General features: G+C 49.0%; 1 protein-coding gene across 1 annotated transcript in view; it reads left to right on the top strand.

The window, feature by feature from the left end:
- The window catches only part of DISP3 (dispatched RND transporter family member 3), a 101,976-nt gene that overhangs the window by 44,369 nt on the left and 34,229 nt on the right, over positions 1–23,378 (top strand). Inside the window, exon 21 of the transcript XR_012996836.1 lies at positions 5,218–5,357. The gene's annotated coding sequence lies outside the window, so the exon portion shown is untranslated. The remainder of the gene's footprint in view (positions 1–5,217; positions 5,358–23,378) is intronic.

Genomic DNA, 23,378 nt, shown 5'->3' with positions numbered 1-23,378 from the left:
TGATGCGTAAGAAAAAAATGCGGTATCCACAGGAAGGAGGAATGTGGTCCCTTTAATGAGAAGTTGGGGATTGCTGGTAGGGGAGGGTTTATGCTCCAGCCTGCTGCTGGGAAATTGCCAAGCAAGGCTGGAAGGGGGTTGGTTTTGGCTACAAATTCAGCCCCTTGCCCCAAGAGCAGGTGCAACAGGCGCTCCCTTGCACGCTGGCAGGGAGCTGTTTGCAGACTGTGGACTGTGGAGGAGGCACGTGTTTCTCTGAGTTTGCAGGACTGTGGGACCACCTGGCAGTGGTGAGTGCCCAGGGCTGCCAAATGTGGGGATGGGGGCACAGGAAAGGGGTACCCTGGGGTACGGCAGACACAGGCAGAGATGGGCAGGGTTTCCGTAGCTCTTTTGAAAACGGCTGCTGGGCTGGGGAAGGGTTTGGGACAGGGGCTCAGAGGGTGGACTGCATGGGGTGACAGCTGTGCACTATTCATTTCAAGCTGGCAGAGGCAGGAAGGAATTGCATTTCTGTCTGTGGGAGCCTGTCTATGCAGGGCTGCTGGCTCAGCCCCTGTGCTAACACTGATGGTCCACGCTCCGAAACCTGCTGCCTGCGATTTGGCAGAGCCCCATCTCTTCCAGGTGAGTGAGTCTGGTGTGAAGTCTTCATTATGCACAGCAAATTCCCTCCGGTCTCCTGTCAAGCTGTGGCACAGCGAGGTCTCCATTGCTTCCCCGGCTCCCCACCAGCATTTAGGGGCTCTGCCTGTGCACCCTGACGTGCTGCAGCAGGTGCACCCTGCGCCCCTTCTCCCACAGGCTCCTTCCCACCCCGAAACCAAGCCCCGAGCCCTGATTCTGTGGCTTTGAAAGGTAAAAGCCACCTTCTCTCTGAAAAACTGCGTGTCAGAGGCTGCTCTTTCCACTTACGGAGGATGCTGTCGCTGTGCCTCTGTCCCTCCATCACCCTCCCGGCCCTGGGAGGGTTTTTGGGGAGACGGAGAGACGGACATGCGCCCCGCTTCAGCACCAGCGGGGCCGGGCTCGTTAGTGCCCCTTATTTCGGTGGGGGGAAGCTGCTAAAAGCGGCTGAAACTCCCGGCGGGGGGTGTGTGCACGGGAGCGGCACGAGCCCTCCCGCCGTGGCACGAGGCCGTGGCACGAGGCCGTGGCACGAGCCGCCGGTGCGGGCGGGCCCAGGTGCAGCCGTTACTTCATCAGGGCGCCGTTAAGACGCAGCTTCCGGGGGTCGCTGAGGGGAGCCGGCTGCCTCCGCCACAGCGGGACGGGACGCGACGCGACGCTGTCCCGGGTGAGCGGTTCCCCTGTGGCGGGGCTGTGGGGGCCGCGCCGAGCAGCACCTGGGGAGGCAGGGCGGGGGGTCTGTCCTCTCAGGGCCCCGCCGTGCCGAGGTGCGGGGCGGCCTCGGCTCTCGGTGCTGCCCTGGGGCGCTTTACGAGGGGGATTCGGCCCCCGGCGCCGGCCGGTGCCTGCAGCGGGAGCGGAGCGGGGGTGGCAGCCCGGCTCGCCTCGCCTCGGAGCAGTGTCCGTCCTGCTCTCCGTCCCCTCCGCTCTGCTCTATCGTTAACGCCACCCCCTGTCCCTCCTCCCCTCTGCTGCAGGTGACTTAGCACAGAAATAGGGAGCTTTTAAATCTTACACGTGCCTGACTCAGCCACGCTGATGAAAAAAAGGATCTTCTGGGTTTTTTTTTTTTTTTCCCCTCCACACCATCTTGAGCATGGTTTTTTTGCTCCTTGGTGGTTTTCTCCCCTGTGCTGTGCTCGCTGTCTCTCACCTGCCCTCTCTAAGCACCCTACCCCATACACGGTGTCTGTGGGGGCATTGCCCTGTGTTGAACGGGGCTGGGGCTTGGCCCACGGCTGGTTTCTGTGCAGCCCCGTGTGGCTTGTTATCTGTTTCTGAGTAGCTCGGGAGCAGCCTTCTCCCTCTGATGATTGACACAAAGGTCAGTCAAAGAGGATGACTCACTCTCTTCCCTTCCCTGGCAATTTGTCACCCTGCAGATGACACATCTTAGTGGCTCCTCAAGTGGTGAACAGAGCTCTGGCAGACCTGTGGGGAGCTGTGCCTCTGGGATGCTCTTTTTTTTATCCTCGTGGCTGTTTATTCAGCTATTATGTGCTCCCTGAGGATGGTGATGAGCAAAGCTGGAGAGGCTGGGTGCCAGGCTTTCCTTCGCTGTAAGCCAGCACAGGAGCTGAAGTGAGCCCAAAACAGTGGGAACTTGGAAGGTTTGTGGATCGTGTTTCTCTTGAGTGTTGGCCTACGATGCCGATTTCTTGTTGTTTCCCCCCCTCAAGTTAGAGCCAGTTTATTGCCTCAGAAGCTCAGTGTGAAAACCTGGTTCAGACTGCTGCATGCGACAAGTAATAGGAAGGGCCAGGGAGCTCGGTAGCACCTTGATGGGCGTTTTGGCAGGAAGAAAAGCAGTGAAGGAGCCTGGACAGGAATAAGGCCTGAAGTGCATTGGGCTGGGGTGAGAAAGGTTGCCAAAGATTTGGTTTCAAACCCAGATTTGAAGCAGAGAAGCCATTTTGTCAGGTGGGGTTGTGTGTGTATCAGTCAGGGGGGGATCGATTAATCTACCAGTGAAGTACAGCCATGGCTGGGCTGAAAAGCAGCAGCTGGTAAACAGCACTGTAAACAACCACTTGTGATGGGAAGCGGAGGAGGTTGAATTAAATTACAAATTGGTTGTGATTTAGGCACACAGTAGAAATGTCCTCCATCTTAAACAGGAAAGGTTCTCCTTCTCGAAAAGGAGGTTGTGAGGCAACAGTAAGGGCTGCTAAGGGGTGAATAAGGGCAGAGAGGAGATATGGGTAACTCCTGCGTGTGGACTAGCCAAGAGGGGATATATCTCAGAGGAAGGGTTGTGGTACTGCTTTGGGTTGCTGATCTGATAGCATGTGGTCAGGAAGGCTGGGTCATGTCCTCTTCCAGTGGAAGATGTGGCAGTCTCAGAGTCACCAGAATGAGGGTGCGTGTGAGGACATCCAGTTGCTGAAGGGGTGAGCTGAAATGTGGCACTAAGAACATTGTGGCTTAGCTGGTTTTGGCAGGGAGGCAAGCAGCTCTTGCTACCTCATGACTGCTTTACTTTAATGCTTGTTAGCTTATGTTCTGTATTAAACCACGACAGGCTCATCTTAGCTACAGGTGTGGGCACTGATGTCTCATTTCCCATCACCAAAGAGCTCTGCAGCTTTGTTGGAGCGCTGCAGGTGATGGGTGTTGAGTGATTAAGAAGTTCCCACATGAAATAAGGTGATCTGAGATTATTTCCCTAACCAGACTGAACCCAGAGAGTGCAGACACAGAAGGGATGGGAGCCTTTACAGTCTGGGGATGGGCAAATTCAGGGTGAGCTTTTAAAACAGCTGTGCAGAGGTGCTTTTTTTTTTCTTAAACTTCAATGACCTTTTCAGTTGAATCTCTTGGTGCTGAGTGAGAAGTGCAAGGTGACCGCAAGGAAAGGTTGCACGTCTGCACTAGGGCTTTTAATCCTTTCTAGCTGGTGGCCTTTGTCCCACTGAGCTTCCCAGGGCTGTGTTGTGTTGGACAGAGGCATATGAAGAGGCAATAGGGATGTGGGTGCTCCCTCTTGAACCCATTTCCAAACCCATCGGCTGGCTTGTGCAGGCTCCTGGGAGCCTTTCCCAGGATGTAATGACCTGGGCTTCCCCTGAGATTTTTTCAGACTAACAAAGGAGCTGGAAAAATGAGGACATGAGCTGATCAAGCAGTCAGTGCATAAGCTAATTGCCTACAAATGGCTGTCTGAGTCTGGACCAAAGTTTGTTGTCTCAGCACAGAGCCCTGGCGGGCAGAACAGCCCCATGCTATGGGGAGTGATGAGAGCCACGAGCTGTCCCTTGGTGGCATTCGAGAGCATGATGAGTTTGCTGCTGCCTGCCACAGCTCCTCTGCTTTGCTTCAAGGAGTTTTTGTCTGATGGACAATATAGTTTTGTCACTAGAGGGTGAGCAGTTGTGGTTCATCTCTTTAAGTGTCACCTGGGCTTGTGGTCGTTTCCTGAATGACACGCAGCCCAAGAGTGCTGAAGAATCTGCTGCCTGAGGGATTTTCTTTCCAGCTCTTTGTTTGGAGAGGGGGAAGTTTCTGGCAAGAGAAACTCACTCTTAAGCTGCTAGGCTGCTCAAGGGAAGGTAGTGGTGAAGTGCTGCTTTGATCACGTTTGCTGCCTTTACCCGTTCCTATTTTAGACTCGGTCCATGCCCTCTGGCATGGTGACACAGTGCTGCCTGCAGACACGGTTTGGGGGTCTGACTGAATTCTGTGAAAACTAGGCCAGCTTTTTATTTTTCCTGCAAGTGCTATTGACTAGCTCTGGCTGATGCACAGTGCTCCCACTCTATGCTTTTTGGGGATAAACTGCTCCTGATGACAGTTTCTCAGGCTGGCTGCAGAGGGTGGTGGGCTGATTTTTCAGGGTTTTTTTAAACACTTGCAGTCTTCCTGAGGGCTCTAGTTTGTCAGAGACATAGGTGTGAATGAGCAGCAAACCTGTTCCTTGCCTCTGGTATTCATGTACCTCTCAAAGGAGCTGCTATAAGGGAGCCAAAGGGTAAACCCAGGCTGTTGTGAGTGCCTGGAATGACAGTGATGATAAATCATGAAATCTTGCCAGTGCTTTGTCTGTATGTCTTTAAGCTTTATTTTTCCTGATGTAAAAATGGAAGTGACATGTGTCTAATGTGTGAGGCTGTGACCTCAGTGAAATCCTCTGATGTATGCTGCCAGAAGGCCCTTGTGCATCATCTCAGGCTGCTCTGCAGAGGCTCTGCGCTTGCTGAGCCAGCTGTTGTGCAGGCACCCTTGCAGTGTCCTGGGGCTCTTGCCGCTAGCTGGGAATACAGGAAGGCTGCTGTTTACTTGGGGCCTGGCTTACACTAGCCACAGTGGAGCTTACGTAGGGAGAGAAAGGATGCTCTGAGCTGCCCCAGCATGTGTTTAGGCATCTGGTGTGGTGACAGATCATCTCTGACCTCCCAGTATGCAGTTACCATCTTCTAGCTGCTGCCAGAGGCTGAGTTTTGCTGGCCCTTTGCTGCTTTGGAGCTTTAGGGCTGAGCAGTCTGTGCAGCTGGTAATAAACCTGAGATAAGAGCATGCCTCTAGCCCTGGAAAGCACAGAGGGCACCAGGTCAGAGACACCCAGCTAAGCATTAATTCTGTCCTCCACAGGTTATCATTGTGTGCTACCGGAGAAGTCCACGAGTGCTCTCCAGAAAGCTGCCTCTCTGCTGTCTGATCTGCTGAGGCCATTTCTAATAAAGCTAACTACAGAAAAGCAGATTCAGCTCCCTCCTGACGCATGGAGACAAGTAAGTTCTTCCTCCAGCACTGCTGCTCTGACCCCATTCATGGAGAGCCAGGAAGGCCACCTGGCTCTGATAACAAACCCTCCCTGCCCACCTTGCAGCTGGTTTTTGGGGGCGCTCTGCGATGGTAGCTGTGCTGTGGCAGCTCCCAGCAGGGTTAACCGGGTGCCGGGGGGAGGAACGTGTGGGACAGAGCTGGGACTGCTCGGCAGGCAGGGCCACGTTCCCTGTGCTGTGTTTGAAGGGGGTCGGTGGTTGGGGTGGGCAGGCAGCACTTGGACCGGAGCTGCTCAAGGAGCCTGGCTGGGGAAGGCTGGTGGTGACCAGCCGCTAACCTCGCGTGCGCTCGGCAGCCTGCAGTCCCATTTATTAGCACTTAAAATTTGCTGTCTCTGCTCCAAATGGAGTGTTTACAGCATTGACATGAACAGCTGTCCCAGTCAGCCAGATCATAACAAATGGGGGCTCTGGCTGGAGTGTTATTTTGCTGCAAGGGGGCAATACATCTTATTACTAAACAATGAAGCTCATGATGGATGGTGACGAGTCTCTTTGCTGTCTTGCCCGATGATCACACTGAAAAATAAACATAAAACCAAAGATGTTCCCAAGGATCTAGGCAAGGCCTCGCACTGTATCTGGGAAGAGACAGTGTTGAGGTTCTCTGGTGCCTTAACTGCAAGAGCCTTTGCATCAGGCTATTGGTTATTCTGCCTTATCTCCAGGAGGGATGAGCTGGGAGGGATGTGGCGGTTGGGGGAGAAAATTTGGGGAGAGAGAGAGGAGGAGGTGCTGGCCAAAACATGGGGTATAGCAAGAGCTGAAGACAACTGGTCTCTCCCCGGGAACACTGCGGAGCTCTTGTCCTTGGCAATGTTACCTGTCGTCTGATTATAAGGCAGTACAGGTTGAACAGTGTCGTTTTGATCCAGCCTGAAGCAGGGCTGTGTTACTGGGGGAACTTATGGCTTGAAGCAGGGTGGGGGGGAAGTGGGGACAAGGTACTCCAGAGGGCCATGGAGGAAAATGACGGCTACTGCAGGGACAAGGTCCCCCTGAGGGCCAGACATGTCATCCTGCTGCTTCAAGTGACTTGCGTGGAGGACTGTAAGCCATAGCCTCTCTGAGCAGAGAGCTGGAACAAATGATATGCTCATTTAATGCCAGCACGAAATCGGAAGAATTGTGTTCAACGGAAAGAAGGTGAGTTAGTCTGATCAGCCACCTCTGCTTCTGAGCAGCTGCAGCAGCAAAGCTCAACCCTGTGCAGGTACGTTACCTACAACTCAGTTGCTGCAGAGATATCAATGGACTCTCAGACTGAGCTCTGCAAGAGCTGCAGAGGAGTGCTAGCTGGCTAAAGGTAATGTGTGACTCGCTAATCTCCTACACATACCTTCACCCACGCACCCTTCCCCTTGTGCTGTTCCTAAGAGCAGCCAGCACAAGGACTGCCAGATTTTCTTACCTGCTCTCCCCCACCCTAAGGTTGTTTTCTTTTAAATGAGAACTGTGAAATGATCAGAACAGCTGGTGCTGTGATTTCACACCAGAATAAATATATTCAGAGCAAAAGTCAGGCAAGCAGAACAGCCCCATGGGAACCAGCGTCCCCTCTATTTGGGCTGTATGGGTGGTGGTGCAGGGCACAGATACGGCACAATGGGGCTGGCAGTGATGAGTACTGGCATGGGGTGTGCGAGTGACACGGGTAGTGTTGGGAAACCAATTAAAGCTCATTTAAAATATTAGCGTATCAGCAGGCAGGAATTCTTCCGACTGGATTGGTTTCACTAGGGGATTGGGGAAGAGGGCCAATGTTCGTCTGGCAGTCTTTCTTTCAGCACGTTTGCATTCATCACCTGACCTGCTGGGGCATTGCTGGGATCTGCTAGGGAAGAGCAGCAGAGGGGCTTGGCATATCTGCGGAGAAGGATATTCCCAGCATTGCACTCTTGCAGCAGGAGCTGTGGCAATGAATGGCGGTGGAGGGATGAGCTCTCGGTTGGGAGCCATGAAAGCAAACAACAAAGCAGCTCTGTTTTGGGGGGTGTGTGTTTGTGGAGTAGATGAAGGAGGGGGAAGCTTTTAAAAACCTCAGTCCTCTTTTTCCCAACAAGTTCTCCCTGGTATATATTTAGTATCTATTTAGCAGAGAAGAGGGGAGGGCTGTCTGGGAAGGGGGTTTGCTGAGAGGGGGTGCGTTTGTAATATGGACAAATTCAAAGACAGACTTAAATAGAGCATTAATGGAAGAGGGAAGGTTTGACATTGCAGCTTTCTATTTTGGCAAAAACAGAGCTTTCTGTGTGTGCCGGCTGCTGCTCGAGTGCAGGGTGGTGGGTCCCTGCATGGAGGAGCTTTCGTTTATGTGCGCACAAGCACTCCTGAGAGTCTTCGTGCTGTTGGGGGGATTTTTGGATCGGGTCCTAAAAAGATCAGGGAGAGAAAAGAGGGAGTGGAGCTGGCTTACCCCATGCCTTGTGTGTGTGCGCCATGGTGGAACAAGCAGTATTGCTGCCAGCTTTGGGGCTCGCTTGCCTTTCTTCAGACATAGCTGAAAGCAGCCTGGCCTGGTGATCTGCAAGTTCCTGATGGACACTTGATCTGGGAAAGACCTTGTGACTTTGCCTTTCTCCCCAGGTGGAAATTTGGGCTTTGAAGCAAAGCTCTGCTGAGCTCCTGTTACCTCGCTCCTGTGCTGTCTTTTCCCTTAAAATTGTACTGAAATTGGAGAATCCAGTGCTGAAAGATTTGCTGGACATCAGACTGCAGCAAAAATCATTGTGCTCCCTTTTTTATTCCTGTCAAGGTCATGGTGTGCATGGAGATTTTATTTCTGACTGTTCAGTAAAGGTGAGTGCTGGGACCAAGAAACTCATCTGCAATAAATCTGTGTCCAGTGACTGTCCGGGAGCAGGCTGCAGTTTCCTCAGGTGTATTTGCTCTTTGGGTCAGTCAAGCCCCGATTTCTTCACACTTGTATTTTTGTTGGTAGTTATCAATATTTGAAAATTACAGTCATGTTGCCTAGTTACCATGGGGTAGAGAAACTGCATGGACTTGATTTCTGTGGGTGTCTGCGGATGGATGTGCAAGCAATTCCCAAGCAGCTGCAGGGTAGGAGGGAAATTCAGGACCTGGAGTACTGCATGAGAGATCAAGGATACAGATCCAACTGGAGTGAGAGACTGAAATAGGAGTTAGTTGACTAGATACTTAACTTTCGTGGACCTGGGTACATGATGTTACAAGAAAATAATCTGAAGAAGATCTCTGCACTCCCACACTAGAAGTAGATGTACTGAAGTTGTTAGGAAAGGTTAGTCTCTAATACCTCCATATCAGCAAAGAAATCACAACCTGGTCCCTGGACACAGACTTTGACAATAATTTCCTGCTAATGCTTTGGCCAGCGAGTCTGTTGCTCAAATATTTGCTGAGAGGTAAGGTTCTTAGCTCAGTCTGTGCCTGGCTGAGTCCTTGCCAAGGAGGCACAAGGATGATGGGAGAGGTGACCTGGGCTGGTGTCGGTTTCTGCACTCGGAGGAATTTTGCCTCTGAAAAATGCAAATGTGGTTGGAACCAATTTTGTTCAAGAATGTGAACAGACACTCAAAGGACCTTTTTTCACTCTCCCCATGACTTCTCCTTCACTAATTGCTAGGATGAATGCATAAACCCTTATATCGAAGTGTTCACAAGAGCGGGTTTACTCATTTTACTCTTTTTCTTGGCATAAAAGGCATCTTATTAAGCAGGTTTTAATGTTTGCTCACCAAGAGACATGGATTATAAAGCTTTAGAAATAACTTGCATCTGGAAAAGCCAATTAATAAAACAAAAATTCTGATGTCATTTTCTCATAAATTAACAATTTATAGATAATTTACAGTGCTCATGTCATTAGGCAAATGGACTTTAAATTGATTTCAAATTAGTGGGTTAATGTTTTCCCACAGGTGTCATTTCAATGGGCAGCATACGCATGGTGCTTTTTCAATAAGGGGGTAGGTGTGCAGGACCAAACTCATGCCTCTGTAATTGAGGCAATAATTGGAGTGGTGGTCACATTCAAGTGCGGTATTGATCTGCAAAAAAAAGTGCTGACTGTCTCCATTGCTGTGGCAAAGAGGGGGTAGGAAAGGACTCTGGGAAAGACTGCAGTCTTTGCATATTTCTTGTATAATAACTTTCTTTTGGTACATGTTAACTCCGGGTGGTACATAAGGTAGCTGATTGATTTGGTATTGTTAAATAACCTTGCAGTTCATAGTACTGGAAAAAATATTCAGCCGAGTTTTAATTATAGCTGTAAGGGAACAATATGTCCCCAAATTGATTAAAAATGGGGTGATGATTGCATGGTGTCTGAGACCAAGCCAAGAGGGGGGTGAAGTGCTCTCATTGCTGCTGCGATGGCCAGGCTGCATGCTGCAAGCCTGGCCTGGGAGCCAGTCTCCAGCCTTGTCACTGCCCTGGTGTCAGCTTCCATCTTCGCGTGACTTTCTTCCCCCTCTTTGTTCTTTTTCTGTCATTTTGTCCTGCCTGCAAAGGTTGTAAATACTTCAGGGGATGGCCTGACTGGCTTGTGTATATTAGCGCAGGGAGCTAAGGTTGGAGCCCTGAGGTGCTAGCAGGTGGTCAGCAATTGATGAATCAGCTTGGTCAAGTGTTAGTTGCCAGGAGGTCCAGACTGGTGTCACGCTGGAGCAAATCTGGAGCAAATCCACTGGCTTGGTTAGCATTTCTGTAGGCTTGCGCTGTCATTAATAAATTGATGATCTGGGCTTTTTGTGTCTCATCACCCTAATGCATGAGGCATATGAAATGCTAATGAATTCCTCCTCTGGGAGATGAGGAGTTATCATCCCTACCCTGCAGCGGAGTAACTGGGGCGGGGAGAGATGCACACACGAGGTCGCAATAGGGAAGAAGGGGCTTTCCTGCTGCTGATGTAGTGCTGCTTTCTGCAAGCCCCTCTTTCTGTGGGTGTGCTTTGCAGCGTGAGGTTATCGAGGCAGGACAGCGCCGTACAGAGATTACAGTCTAAATTGGCAACGCTGAGCAGTGCCCTGGGCGTTGTTATTTAGCGCCACGGATGGGGAGGCTGAGTGCTGTGGAGGACTATGTTTTGAGCACGACGGACAGTAACTCATGAATTAAATGGCTGTGGAAATGGATTTTGTTGGCAGTACATATTTGTGGAGTGCAGTCTCCCTGTGGCTGGCTGTTTACACAAACTCTATTGCTTCCAAGCTTTGTATTGCAAAATTAAATTCCTCCTGCATTAAAAATTTATGTTGGATGAAAAGATCAGTATATTGAAACTTGGTGAGAACGTCCCTCTCCATGCACATACACACCTCATTTAGATGTACCTTTCCTATGAATGCCAGCTGATGATCCAAATCATGCGAGATAAGGTTTATAATTACCTTCTATCAGTGCTTTTTAGGAAGTGGAAAGGTGCCCTTAAATAGGGGGTGATCCTTATAAAGATGAAATTTATACCAGCTGAGAAGTTGTTATTGCATCCCTTAGCATCACTTGTGCTCCAGAGGTGTTGAAAGGAACCTGGAGAGATAGTTTTCTGGGAAAGCATGTTCTCACAATATGTTATTTTGGATTTGAGGACACTGAAATTCTGTCTTTTATTGCACAGATCTACTTGTGTCAGTACACAATTCAGCTCGTAATTATACCCTTTCATCTTATTAGCATATGTAAGAGTTTATATAAAGTTTTATCCAAACAGTTTTTTATTCATTAGGTGTTCTCCTTGTATCTGCTGTGCCCTGGGGCTAAGAAACACTCTGCACTTGTTTTTTATGTAAATTAGACCTTAAAGATGCACATAAATCTGTAGACATGCTTCTACCATTTAAAAATGATGCCTTAAGATGCGTACAATGAAGGGAATAAGGATTTAAAGCCCCATCTCGGTAGAATACACTTTATTTTGCATATATTTTGCAGGAAAGCAGATATAGCAGCACATCTTGAGAGGATTTTGGGGAGAGAAGGTGGAATTGAAGGGTGGGAAATTAAAGGAGAAGCGGGCTGATGGTGATAGTGGAGGCAAGCAGCAGCTTGAGGTAGAGACCCAAAACAGGGCAGGGATGGGAGGGTGGCAAGAGGCTGGGAGGACCTCAGGGGGAGGTCTTTGGCATCACAGCAAATGTGGTCTTCCTGATGTAGCCACCACGAGTGCTGTGCAACTTCCATGGGGCAGGAGGGATGCAGGACTCTAAGCGCAGGCTTAGTGCTGCTGCTGGAGAAGTCTGTTATAAACAAGAAGCAATGATGCCGCCCTCGTGGCGTGGAGGGAGCCCCGACCCTCTTTGCAGAAAGGCACGTTGGTGCCAGCTGTCTCTAGCAGTGCTCCATGACTTGCTGGTGTTTCCTCTGGCTGGACGGGGCTTGGCCTCTTCTGTATGAAATTCTTTTTTCCCATTAAATTGCACACTATTTATTTCTGCCTTCTTGGCTTTGGCTGCACACACTTAGTCTGGAGGAGCTGTGACCCGAAGGGACCATCTGTTTCTGCGGGTGCAGCCTGCTGGCAGGCAGGAGGGGTGGCGGGGGCCAGGGAGGAGGGCTTCAGCTCCCATATGCTGTTGTTCCCCATGCCTCCTTGCTGTCTTTGAAGGGGAAAAAAAACCAAACAAAAAACCAACCAAACAAAAAACCCTCCCATTACCCTGGGCAGCTGTAGTGGAGTCAGTCTGATTGTTTTTCCCTGCAGATGGAGAGGCTGGGAAGAGTGACTTGTTTCCTCTCTGCATTGGAAACCCTCCCTTGGTCACAGGAGTGACCTGGCAGGCAGCGCTGTTTTCTTCCAGCAGCTGCAGGGCCTTTTGCTGGCGCGGCAGACCATGCTTGTGGGGACCCAGGGGACGGACCTGGGAGCACCCAGCTTCAGAAGGGCTTTGTCTGATAACAGACCTCTCTGATTTCTAGTGGTTGGAACCTTGGTCATCATCCCAAACCCACAGAAAGGCTTTGAATCTAGACCCACAAAGGCACCGAGGCTCCCAATTTAGAACCCAAATGGGAGTGTGATGCTTTTTCTGCTGGCAGCCTGTGAATGAAAGCCCCTGCCCTGCAGTGCTATCTGTAAGTATCTGCCACTCTCCACACTTAGTGAGATACAACCTCTGATTAATGCCTCCGGGGAGCTTCTGCAATATTGTTTTGCAAGCAATTGTCATTTAACATTAAGGTAAATACCTTGCAGCTATGAATTAGAAAGCCTTTTTCCCTTCCTTTTGAAAACAGCCTTTTGGCTTCGCAAGCTCTCCGGCTAATGTTAAATCTGCCTCTTTCATCTGCCAGCACTCCAGCCAACCTGCTGGTATCCTGGAGCTGGCCCTGAGCAGCATGTGGTCGCCTGCACTGGGTCGGGTCACGGGCAGAGCGGCTCACTGCTGCGATGGCTGGGAGACCTGGGGGGGAGAGGAAAAAATTGAAGGGAAACTTGGTGCTTCTGCCCTTTTTACCTCTTGTAGGAGACTGCTGGTTAGTTGGCACAGGCTAGTGCTGAGTGGTTGGATATGTAAATGAGTTCACTTTCATTAGAGATCTTGGCTATGTGAAAACACCATTAACTCCAAGGCTCATCTCTTTAATACCTGTTTCCCCTGGAGACATCTAAGTTTCTAAGCTAATAATTTATCAGACTCTGGTGACTTTTACTTAAGAAAGTAGCTTGATGGGGGAGACACCACTCCTAATGTTTTTCCTTCATTTCTAAATTATGTGAAGTCTTTTAATTACTGTTGCTTCTCTGTAAACGTTTAGCTTCCACCTTTGCTTGGTCCTTGTTGCCTCATCGGGTTCTTGCTGTTGTAACCCAAGCTGAATAACATGGTAGCCAAAACCCACAACAAAATCCTTCTCACCACTCTCTCTGTTGGAAATCAAATCAAATGTTTTTGAGGTGGTCACTGCATCATTGCAGATGATAATGGTACCAGTGCGTGCCCCTGTGAAGCTGGTGGAATTTTTCTCCTATGAAGGACAACAGTCTCTCCTTTTTCCAGCAACCCCCAAAAAGCCAGCAGTGTGCCTTGTTCTGGCTCCTTCACAGCAATGCAAACAATTACCGTTGCGTGAAAGCCACGGCTGCCCATGCTTTAACAGCATTGCAAATTACACTCATAAATTCAGAGTGTAGCTAATTGTTGTTTTATGGAGTAGATGTTCTTCAGGGAAAAAAATTAATCTGTAAACACTCTGATGCCCTGCTGAGCAGAGGGCTATTTATCTTGGGTGAGGAATAGCCTTCCAGAACGATATAAGTGCAAGGTGGATCACAGACTTTTCAAGGGCACTCACGTTCCCCTGGTGTGGTTCTGGGCAAGTGGAATCTGCAAGAGGTTTTTTAATGTGGAGTTTCATCTGCTGCTGGAGCAATATGCTTTGTGACTACAGTGTTATTGCTTGTTCTGGAAACCCCTCTGGCCTGGCTGAGATCAGGGCTCCCCTGTGCCACCCACTGCCCTTGTGAAGGGGAAGGATGCAGTTGGTTTGAAGGATTACACTCAAAGTGGACGCGACTGGCTGGGGACAGAGGTGTAAACCTCATTGTGCAGGGGAAGCGAGATGCTGGGCAGACTCTGCTTTGTTAATTTGCCAAGATACTGTTAAGTGGTATTTGTCACCATAAGGAGGTGCCATGAGAAGGTTTCTGCCCTTCATCAGTCTTGAGCCTGTCCTGAGGATTGATGGGAGAGCCAGGAATGAGCTGCTCTGGAGTCTTGGCCCAGAGCCCTGACTTGGAGTGGCCTCATCCTGCACCCAGGGAAGTCAGTGGTGAAGCAACTCCCCTGTTTGCTTGGGGGTTGTCCAGGCTTCCACTGCTGGAATGACCCTAGCTAGGCTTAAGCTCCCCTCCCTTATTCCCCCGGCACTTGTAGGTCAGCCAAAACCTGCTGCTTCTTGTGGTGACAGTCCCACCTTGAGAGGCTGCTCCCCCGTCCTGCCGATACTGTGCTCTGTGTGCAAATGTAGCCTTTTAAAAGGCCACTTTGCTTCCCTGAGTGCTATCATTCTTCTGAGCCTTTCCCTCTTTATTCCTAATTGGATCCTCTGTACTCAATTGTCTTCATCTGTGGAAATGTTATGAGGATGAGGTTTCAGCACTTTTTTCTTAAGATAATTTATTGTATTTTAATTCTGGTTTCAGTGTGCAGTGACTTGGCAGGATATGTGATTTGCAGGGAGGCAGAGAGTGGGAGGCTTTATAAATAAAATACCTGTGTCTGTTCCATCTCCCTTCACGATCAGGGGCTGATCTTTGTTATGCCACGGCAAACCTGGGAAGCTTTCCACTAAAATTTAGGGTGGCACCAGCATGGTGCTGGTGTAGCAGAGATAAGAATCTGACTGCATGTGAATTGTCAAGGCTGTAGATTTCAGGGCTCTAAATAGACAATGTACGTGTATTTTAATAACTGTAACCTTCACAGCAAACACAGTTTCTGCTGAATGTGCAGAATGTAAACCTGCATTATAATAGTTGGAAAGGTTGTTTGTGGTAGCTCTTGATGTACTGTTTGGACTGGGCTTTGCTTTGCTCCAGGAGGCTCCAGTGAGGCTTTGGAAGGGAATGATGTGCTAATTGAGAATTCAGCAAATAACAGCTTTTAAAAGGTCTTTGTCTAGAAAGGTAAGAGACACCTCTAAAAACACACTTTCACTGGTTAGAAGCATGTAAGAGAAGGTCCTTGTGGGCTAAATGGGACACTTTAATTATAGGTAATAACAATGCTTTGAGCTTTGCAAATGCTCTGTATAATCAAAATGCTTTTGGCCCTTCCTTGTAGTGCTGAGGTGAAGCAGGTAAGGACAGGAAAGCTTGTTCTGTGGTTTTCCCCTTCAGTGCATGGAGAGGGCTGGTGGGAGCTGTACTGAAAGCACCGTCTCTTGCCCAAGTCCAGCTCCTGAAAAGGACTTGAGCGCTGTAGGGAGCTTTGGTGTAAATGCTGAGGTTGGCATATGTCTCGTGCTACAGTGAGTGCTGCTGGAGAGCCAGTCTGAGATCTGATACCGTGCATAGTGGGGCCTGGTGGGAATCAGACCTTTAAGCATATAGCCTGCTTTATTTGGCTTGGTGTCAGCTGGGGTGACTCCTGTTCTAACAGCTACTCTTTTAAAGGGGAAAAACTTCATAGCCTGCTGAAAGTGACCAAAAGCATTTGAAATGTAAGGTTGAGCCAGGCTTTCACGTAAACAATATGCCCTTTCCCTTCAGTGGTGTGAAGCCTTGTCTGGGGTGCGCTCTTGGGTGGCAGCCCTGGAAGAGCTACCGGTAACCTCTTCGAGGAGGAGAGGAAAGGTCTCCCTGGGAGGTGTAGAGCTGTCACACTGTGGCTGCTGGAGCCTGATCCAGCTTCAAGAGGAACAGATGCAAAAAGGGGCGAGAACAGTAGCAGAGCACAGGAGTGGCTCTCTCTGATGGGGACTTGGCTGGCAGCTTTGCTGCTGGAGGACCTGGGGCCTGACCTCCTGTCTGATGAGCTGAGCTGGAGCAGCACCTTGTCTCTGCTGCTGAATCAAGGGTTGCTCTGTTATGGGGTGAAGGAGGCAAAGGCTTCAACCAGTGCTCTGCTGTAGTCGCCAGGCTAGAGCGTGTGTGTGTGTTACTGTGAAAATTCAATGTATGGAGAGGCCAGGTGGGAGCCAGGTTCCCCCAGTAATGCTGGCTCTTGGCAATTGGTCAGAATGACTTGAAGGGGAGAAAATCTTCATCCATCCCCTCCAACCCCAGATGTGATTTAAAGGAGTCAGTTTTTATTCCTGGTCTGAATGCAAGCTTACTGTAAACGTTGAGTGTTACTGTGAGTAGGCTCAGCTATATTTGTGTGTGGTCCCTCTTGCTGCTGTACCAGGGCCCCTCAGACTTCCACTGCTGTACCTCTGCAGCTGAAATATCTCAGCTGTAACCTATTTAGCTTTCCTGGCAAAAGTTTTCAAGTAGAGCACAAGGCTTTGCAGGCAGCGCGTGGGTGAATGTGAGCAAAGCCAGCAAGGTGTTCAGATTCAAGTAGGTCAAAAGTGGGAAAGAGAATTTCACAGGAAACAGACATGTATTTTAAGTGATTTTGTTCCAAATGGAAGTCAAATCATAATCTCTTTTTTTGAAACTCAGTTTTTCTAGAACTGAACCTAAAAAATAAATCCCTTCTACTGTGAAAAAAATAATCACCCAAAACCTTCAGTTTAATCAAAACATTTTTCTCCAGTAGATTGGGTGGGAGCTGTTCCAAACTGGTGCAATTTAAGCTCATTTCTAAGTTGAAATACATGTGATCATTCAGCAGGACACTTGAAAAGTTACTTACTTTTAACATGCAATTCAGTCCTGTTGCCCTCAACAACTAGCATAAATGCAAGTCAATCATTTTAAAAACAAATGCAGTGCTGTGACCTTGGTAATCATGCAGCCAACCTTTCCACCAGCGTTCATCTCCATGCCCTGTTGCTTTCAAATGCGTGCCCTCAGGCACGTGGTGTGGGTGCTTACGGCGGAGCTGGGGCCCCAGCCTACAAACCCTTCGTGAAGTTTATCTGTGGGAACAAAAGGCTCTTACTCCACTGTCGCTGCGGTTGCTGTGTGGGAGTGTTACAGTAGTGTGGGGGGAAGAAGGGGGAATGTGCTTCTGTGCGATCACAAAATTGAATTCATTCTGTGTATTAATGTAGCAAGTGTCGTCATTTTCTTTACACAAAAGAGAAAGTCCAAGAAATAAGTTTAACTTGTCATCAATACAAAAGAAATATGCCTCCGGTTGTACTGCTGTAAACAAATGAGGCTGGATGTCTGTCTAAACAACTGATTGCTCACAGGCAAGTAAATAAAAACCACTCGGGATGTGACATTTCTTCAAGGGGACCTTAATGTTTTGATTTACCTTCGCTAAGGAGCAGAACGTGGTTGTGTTAGCAGAGCTGCCCTAGCCCTGAACTGTGCTGGCTCCAGTCTGTTTGTGTGAGTATAGAACACTTGCCCCCTGGGGAAAGGGACTTGGCTGGAGCTGGCCGGTGAGGCGGCCGCTGTGTGAGTTGCTGCAGAGCTGGCTCTGCTGCTGCCCAGCTCCTTCCACATGCGTGCATCCTTCCTGGGGTCTGTCAGGTTTTTAGAAGTTCCTGTGGGTGTTGTGGCACTGCACGCAATTTGAAGTGCGTGGCTGTGTTGCCTCTACTGAGAGTCCGTCTGCAGAGAAGAAGAGCTGTGGGTGAAGCTGTACATTTAGAGCAAAGGTGTGATGTGCTCAGTGGCATGGTGGGAGTGAGGCATAGATAGGCCCAGGAGTTGGAGGTCTGCAAACTGTGTGTGGAGAGCCCCCAGCCTGGTTTCATCCTTGGCAGCACTCTGGTCACCCTGTGCAAAAAGCTGTTGGCTGAGTATCTGGGAATGCAGACTTGAACAGGATTGTCAGTGCAGTGTCTGTTCACTCCACAGAGCAGGGATCAGCAAGTGCAGGGAGCTGAAACACCAAGCACCTCCTTGACATTTCCTTGTCACTCCTCCTCAGCCACTGAAACTGCTGGTTTATAGCTGTGAACAGCAGGAAGCACAGGAACGATTTCTCCTTTGACATTTAAATTGCAGACAACATTTCCAATTAAATTTCCCTTTTTTACTAGATGTTGGTTCGGGTGTGTTAGCCTCTTTATTTTATTAGGGTTTTTATCAGTTGTTGAGGCAGTTAGCGATGCAGAATTTGCTGACATTTTGGCAGGAAGGCTTCTGAAAGCATTGCCTGCTTTTAACCTTTGGGAATGCATGGGAGACTGCTGTTGGGCGTTTGCCAAGGCCATGGCTGTCTTAAAAGCTTTGCCTCTCTGCTGGGATCTGCAACCCCAGCGAATCCAACACGTGCTGGAAATCCCAGGGCATCTTTAACTACCTACCCCTTGGCAGCGGCTTGTAGGCTCTCTGCCTGGGTAGAAGATGGTGGGGCTTCTGGGAAGGATGGACAGGGAAATCCCAGACTCGCCCCTGGAATTCCCTCCCAGAAAGGGGAGGGAGTTTGAGCTGAGCCCAAATATTTCCTAGTGGCTTTGCTTTTCATCTGTTTCATTCTGCTGGCCAGATAAAGGTTTTCTTTTTCTCATCATGATAAGAGATTTCTTTGTCAGGGCTCTTAATCTCTGAGGCTGTGTAGGTAAACCTACAGACCTGGAAAGACAGGAGAGGAGGAGGAGGATGTGGCTAGTCAGGCAGAGAGGAGGAGGCTGAAGAAGGAGCAGTGGGAGGGAGGTGGAGGGGGAGAGAGAAGTTAGGAGAGGGTGAGTTATATCACATTGTTCATTTGTGTTACTTGTCCTATTCTCTCAAGCTGTTGTGAATTAGAACAAACTGGCTCAGCAGAAACTTGCTGGTCTCCCAGCAGAAGCATCAGGAGATGATGTACAGGGATTTAGCCATATGATTTTTTTATTTTATTTTCCAGTGCACTGTGGCTGGGGTTTAGCTTGGAATAGCTTTACTGAGAGACCTGCATGGCAACAGTTGTAGCATTACCCAGAGCGAGCAGGAGATGCGTGGGGATCAGCTGTGTGGCTGTTTCAGGCTTTATGACAAGTATGTTGCAGGGATTTTGCTTTGTACGGAGCTGTGTAGTTAAATCCTCTTCAGCTTCTTTGACTGGTGCTGCTCATGTAAGTTACTTTCTCTTCTGCTAGAGATAGCTCTGGTCCTAGTGTGATAGGAGAGAGGAATGCCCTTTGAGGGCTAACGCAGCTGCCTTTGCTGGTTATTCTGAAGGCAGTCGGGTTGCAGGAGGAAGAGGGCTTGCAGCCAATTACCCTAGTGCCAGCACCAGTGGTGGTGGTCTGGATCTGAATTGGAAGAGCTGATCTCCAGTTCCTGACAGGTCCAGAGGCTGTGGGCTAGGTGGGTACATGGGGGGGATGCCTTTTGAGGCTCCTCAACTGTGCACCCTGTGAGTGGGTGGCTGGGGCAGAACTGTACCTGTGGCCCCGTGGGATGAGATGGATTGCCTGGACATAATAGCTGAAAACATCCTGGGCTCAGTCAGCCTCACAAGTGCTTCCTGCCTTGTGCACATCTGGAGGGATGTTGCTGGGCATTGTTAAATGCACCAGCCATGCAACACAAGGCCTAGTTTCCTCTTCTACGTGTATGTAAAAATCCATCTAAATGATTGCTCTCCAGGGCTGGATCAGACCCCTGCTGGTATTTAGGGCAAATGGGGCATCCGTGCCCCCAGGATTGATGCTTGCTCTAATCAAATTCAGTATTTCTCCTGACAGTCCTTTGCCTCTGCATAGCATCTTCTGTGTCAAAGTCCCAGAGCCTTTACAAGCCTTAATTACCTGCCTTTTTATCACATCCCTGTGGAGTAACATAATTCCCCAGTTTATAGATAGGAGTTTTGAGGGGCAGAGAGGAGGTCAAGAGGAGGGATGCATGGAGATAGCAATACACACCAGCAAAGTATTTTGACACTTAAATTCCTTCTGATTCTGAAGGAGAATCAGAAATGCTGAATTATCTGTGCCTTTACAAACTTCCCTAGCCACATATGTGCAGCTCACTCCTTACTGATACAAGGTGAAGAGTAATTGAGAGGAGTACTGCTCCCAGGTGATTCCCTTAGCAGGGCATGGGACTGTATGACTCTCGGCAAGAGAGGTTTGGGGCTTGGGACTTGTAGCAGGAATGAAATGCGATTTATAAGGGCATAGATTTAAATGAATCGGTTCATTTATAAAATCAACTTCTCCAGGCTACTTAGCTTTTTGATGTCTCACCAGTATTTAATTGTCTTAACTTGGTCTTAATAGAATTATTAGGTTTTATATCTCTGTAGATCTTGATTTATTTCCCAGCTCTCAATCTATTGGCCTGTGGCAACACTTCTGCTTAGCTTTGATTTGCAGGGGGGGAAAAAGTTTAGACCAGCAAGTATGTTCTGCATTAGCAAAGGGAACAGTTCTCAACCAAATCATCTATGTTTTGTGCTGCAGATTTTAAGTGAAACATTGCTATGGCAATACTTAGCGCACTGGATGTTATCTTGATCAGTTAATTATTCTCCTTTTCCATCTTGGAATGGCCTCTGTCCCTCAATATTGCATATCTGAGTCTTGCTATCCCTCCTTTCTCAAATACAGCCTTAGCTGTAAGACTGCCTTGGGACTCAGAGATGCAGATCCAGGCAGGCTGTGTAAAGTCAAGGAGGACTCATTTCATAGTAGATGTCTGCACAAATAACTACTAAGACTGTAGATTTGCAACCTGGTCTCGGCTGTACCGCGTCTCCCTTCCCCGATGGGACAGTAGGGCCTCTCTTGGCTTGCCTGACCTCGGACTGAGCTTCACAAGGCAGGAGGCATCTGTCTCTGCGCACCCTGTAGCCCAGCAGTGGCTGCCGCAACAAAAATGGCACAGGGTTTGGGGTTCCCTGCCGCCTTTGGTGTCTTCACCTCTCTGGTGTTGTGAACAGTGGGGGGTTGTATGCAGGAAGGGGATGGTGGCTTTGCTGTGGCTAAGTGCTGCTTACTGTCCTTGCATAGTGTGAGGAGTTGCTGCTAAGTCTGAGGAGCTGGAGAAAACCTTTTCCAAGCAGAGCTGCGAAATGAAGTTTTGAGTCAGAGTTGACTGGATGGTGAAGTGAGGCAGGAAGATAAATATTTTATGTTTCAGTATTTGTTTTTCTGAAATGCTTAAGTATATTTTGAAACAAAGTCTTTGTTTTCATTCTGTTTGATACAAAACAGGATTTTCTGGACTTGAGCCAAGATGAAATTTCACTTTTCACATCTTCCTTGGTCAATGACTAAGTTAAAGCAAACAAAGAAATTAACTCCCTCAATCAACTGCATCCCCAGGCTGCCAAGGCTTTGGCTGGGAAAGGAGAGACTGGCCCCATACCCTCAGGGATACTGCTTTTTAGAGAAGAGTCTGGCCAGCAGCAGATTGGGGAAGGCATCTTGGGACACCAGTGGATTTAGCTTGTAGTAACAGCAGGGGTCAGTGACAGCTCTGCCTGTAGCTGATAAGTAAAAGAACAAGCTCAGAACTGCAGGTCAAGAAACAGCAGCTGTCATTACCCTAGAAGGCCCTGATAACATAATCCTTTAATAACACCAACATAATACCAGCAGCTGAGGGAGGGGAAAAGTAGAAAACCTGGCCCTGCATTTGGTGTGGAGTGACATGGGAGAGGAGGACGTGTGCCCAGGTGGCTGGGGCACAGGAGGGCTGGAGCACAATACAGGTCAAGGTGGGAGTCTCTGAGCACAGGAGGTGGCTATGCTAGGAAGGATGCTCTGCCGCATGCCCCAATGATTATCTTGTTGTTTTTAACTTCTTTTTCCCCACCCCAAAGGGAACAGTAGAACCTGTGCTCCTGCTTGTGCCCTGAACTAATGCTGCAACTGCCTGCTAGGAGGAGGAATCCCCCTTGGTTGCCCTTTGGCCACTCTGCCTGGGCCAGAAGCACCAGTTGTTCGGGGCTGGGAATTCTCTTGCCGCTGAACACCTTGTCTGAGGCTCTTGGAGGCAACAGGGCTTTGGTTAGCCTCTGCGGAGGAGATCCGTGTCTTCAGGGCTGTGCAGCTCTTCAGAAGTTGGGGGGAATTTGTGCAAAGTGAGGGGAAAAAAAAAAAGGCAAAAAGTGTAGCTTGCCTCTTGCTGGATATGTTGTCCCTCTGCCCCCCACTTAAGAAAATATTGCCCTCCAAATTCAATCCTGTAGCCCATTATTCATGAGGTCATTACTGTTTAATTTAATCGCCAAATGTCAGCTGAATCCCATTTATTCTGCCAGCTCACTAGAGATTTACCTATTTATTTTACATTTCAAATGAATTGCTCATTATTCTGTCATTCTGGGATTTTATTCTGTAATTTATTTTGTGGGCCCTGACAAGTTGAAAATGAGCCCTGGTTCTCTCCTCTGTCTTGCATGTTAATCGTCAGGCCCACGGTTCAACTGTTTGCTTGCAGGACCGAGGGACCTGACCCAGTATTCAGGGAGGGAAGGGAACCAGGCTGTGTAATCCCACAGCTGCTGTTGCTGATTCAACGGTGACAAGAAGGAAATACTTTTTCTCTTCCCTCACTCCCCTGCCTCTTGGGTCAATGTCGAAGGACAAATTATGCTGTGCAACTTGCTACCGAAATACATCATGGTAGTTCAGAGGTGCGTAGCGTCCCTTGTGGTGTGTGGGCATGGGTGTGGATGTGCGGTTGGAGTCCTGAGAGCAAAGGCTGTAAAATAAAAATGTTGGAAAGAATACACTGTTTGGGGTATAAATCAGCCTTCTGTTTTAATGAGGTTAGGATGAAATGGTCCTTGGTGAGGGACTGTCCTTAGGTTGCCTATTTCTAGCTCTTCTTTTCTCTTTCTCTTGGTTTTTTTGTCCCGTGTTGGTGCTGGAGAAGGCAGACCGGTGCTCTGCTCCAGCTAGCAAGGTACCAGGCTCCTCTGGTGCCCCCTCGCCTGGATTAGGTCTTGCTTGTCTGCTGTAGGTCCAGGTGGCTGAGCTCACAGATCGGCTCCTTGCAAACAGGTTGTTGTGCTTGTATGTTTGCCTGGCCACAGAGATCACTGTGTGTGATCTGAGCCCCACCCAGCCTCTTTCTCTCCTTCCTTTTGCAGAACACACAGCATTATGGAAAACCAATTTTCTGTCTGGATTAGTTCTTTATCTGCCAATTGAGTGCTCTGCGCTATTTCTCAGCTGCCCTGTGAGCTGCTGCGCTATTTCTCAGCTGCCCTGTGAGCTGCTGGGACCCATGGGCCCTGCACATTGCCCTTTTATTACTCAGTTGAAGAGCAGCTCTTCTGTGCTGGAGAGAAGACTTGCTGAGGAAATTCACAAAAGGCCAAAGACACTGGCAGGCACTAGAAAGAGTAAGAGGAGGAATTCAGAGGACATGAAGGGGGATTTCAATCTTCAGTCTCATTTCTTGGTGGAATATAAGCTGAGCATGCTCTCAGCTTGATGAGAGCAAACAGCAAAAAATCCACCGGGTTTGTC

The sequence above is a fragment of the Aptenodytes patagonicus genome, chromosome 19, assembly GCF_965638725.1.
Source record: "Aptenodytes patagonicus chromosome 19, bAptPat1.pri.cur, whole genome shotgun sequence".
NCBI classification, from domain to species: Eukaryota; Metazoa; Chordata; class Aves; order Sphenisciformes; family Spheniscidae; genus Aptenodytes; species Aptenodytes patagonicus.
Note: the sequence above shows the minus strand (reverse complement) of the source record. Positions and strands in the feature narration are given on the sequence as shown.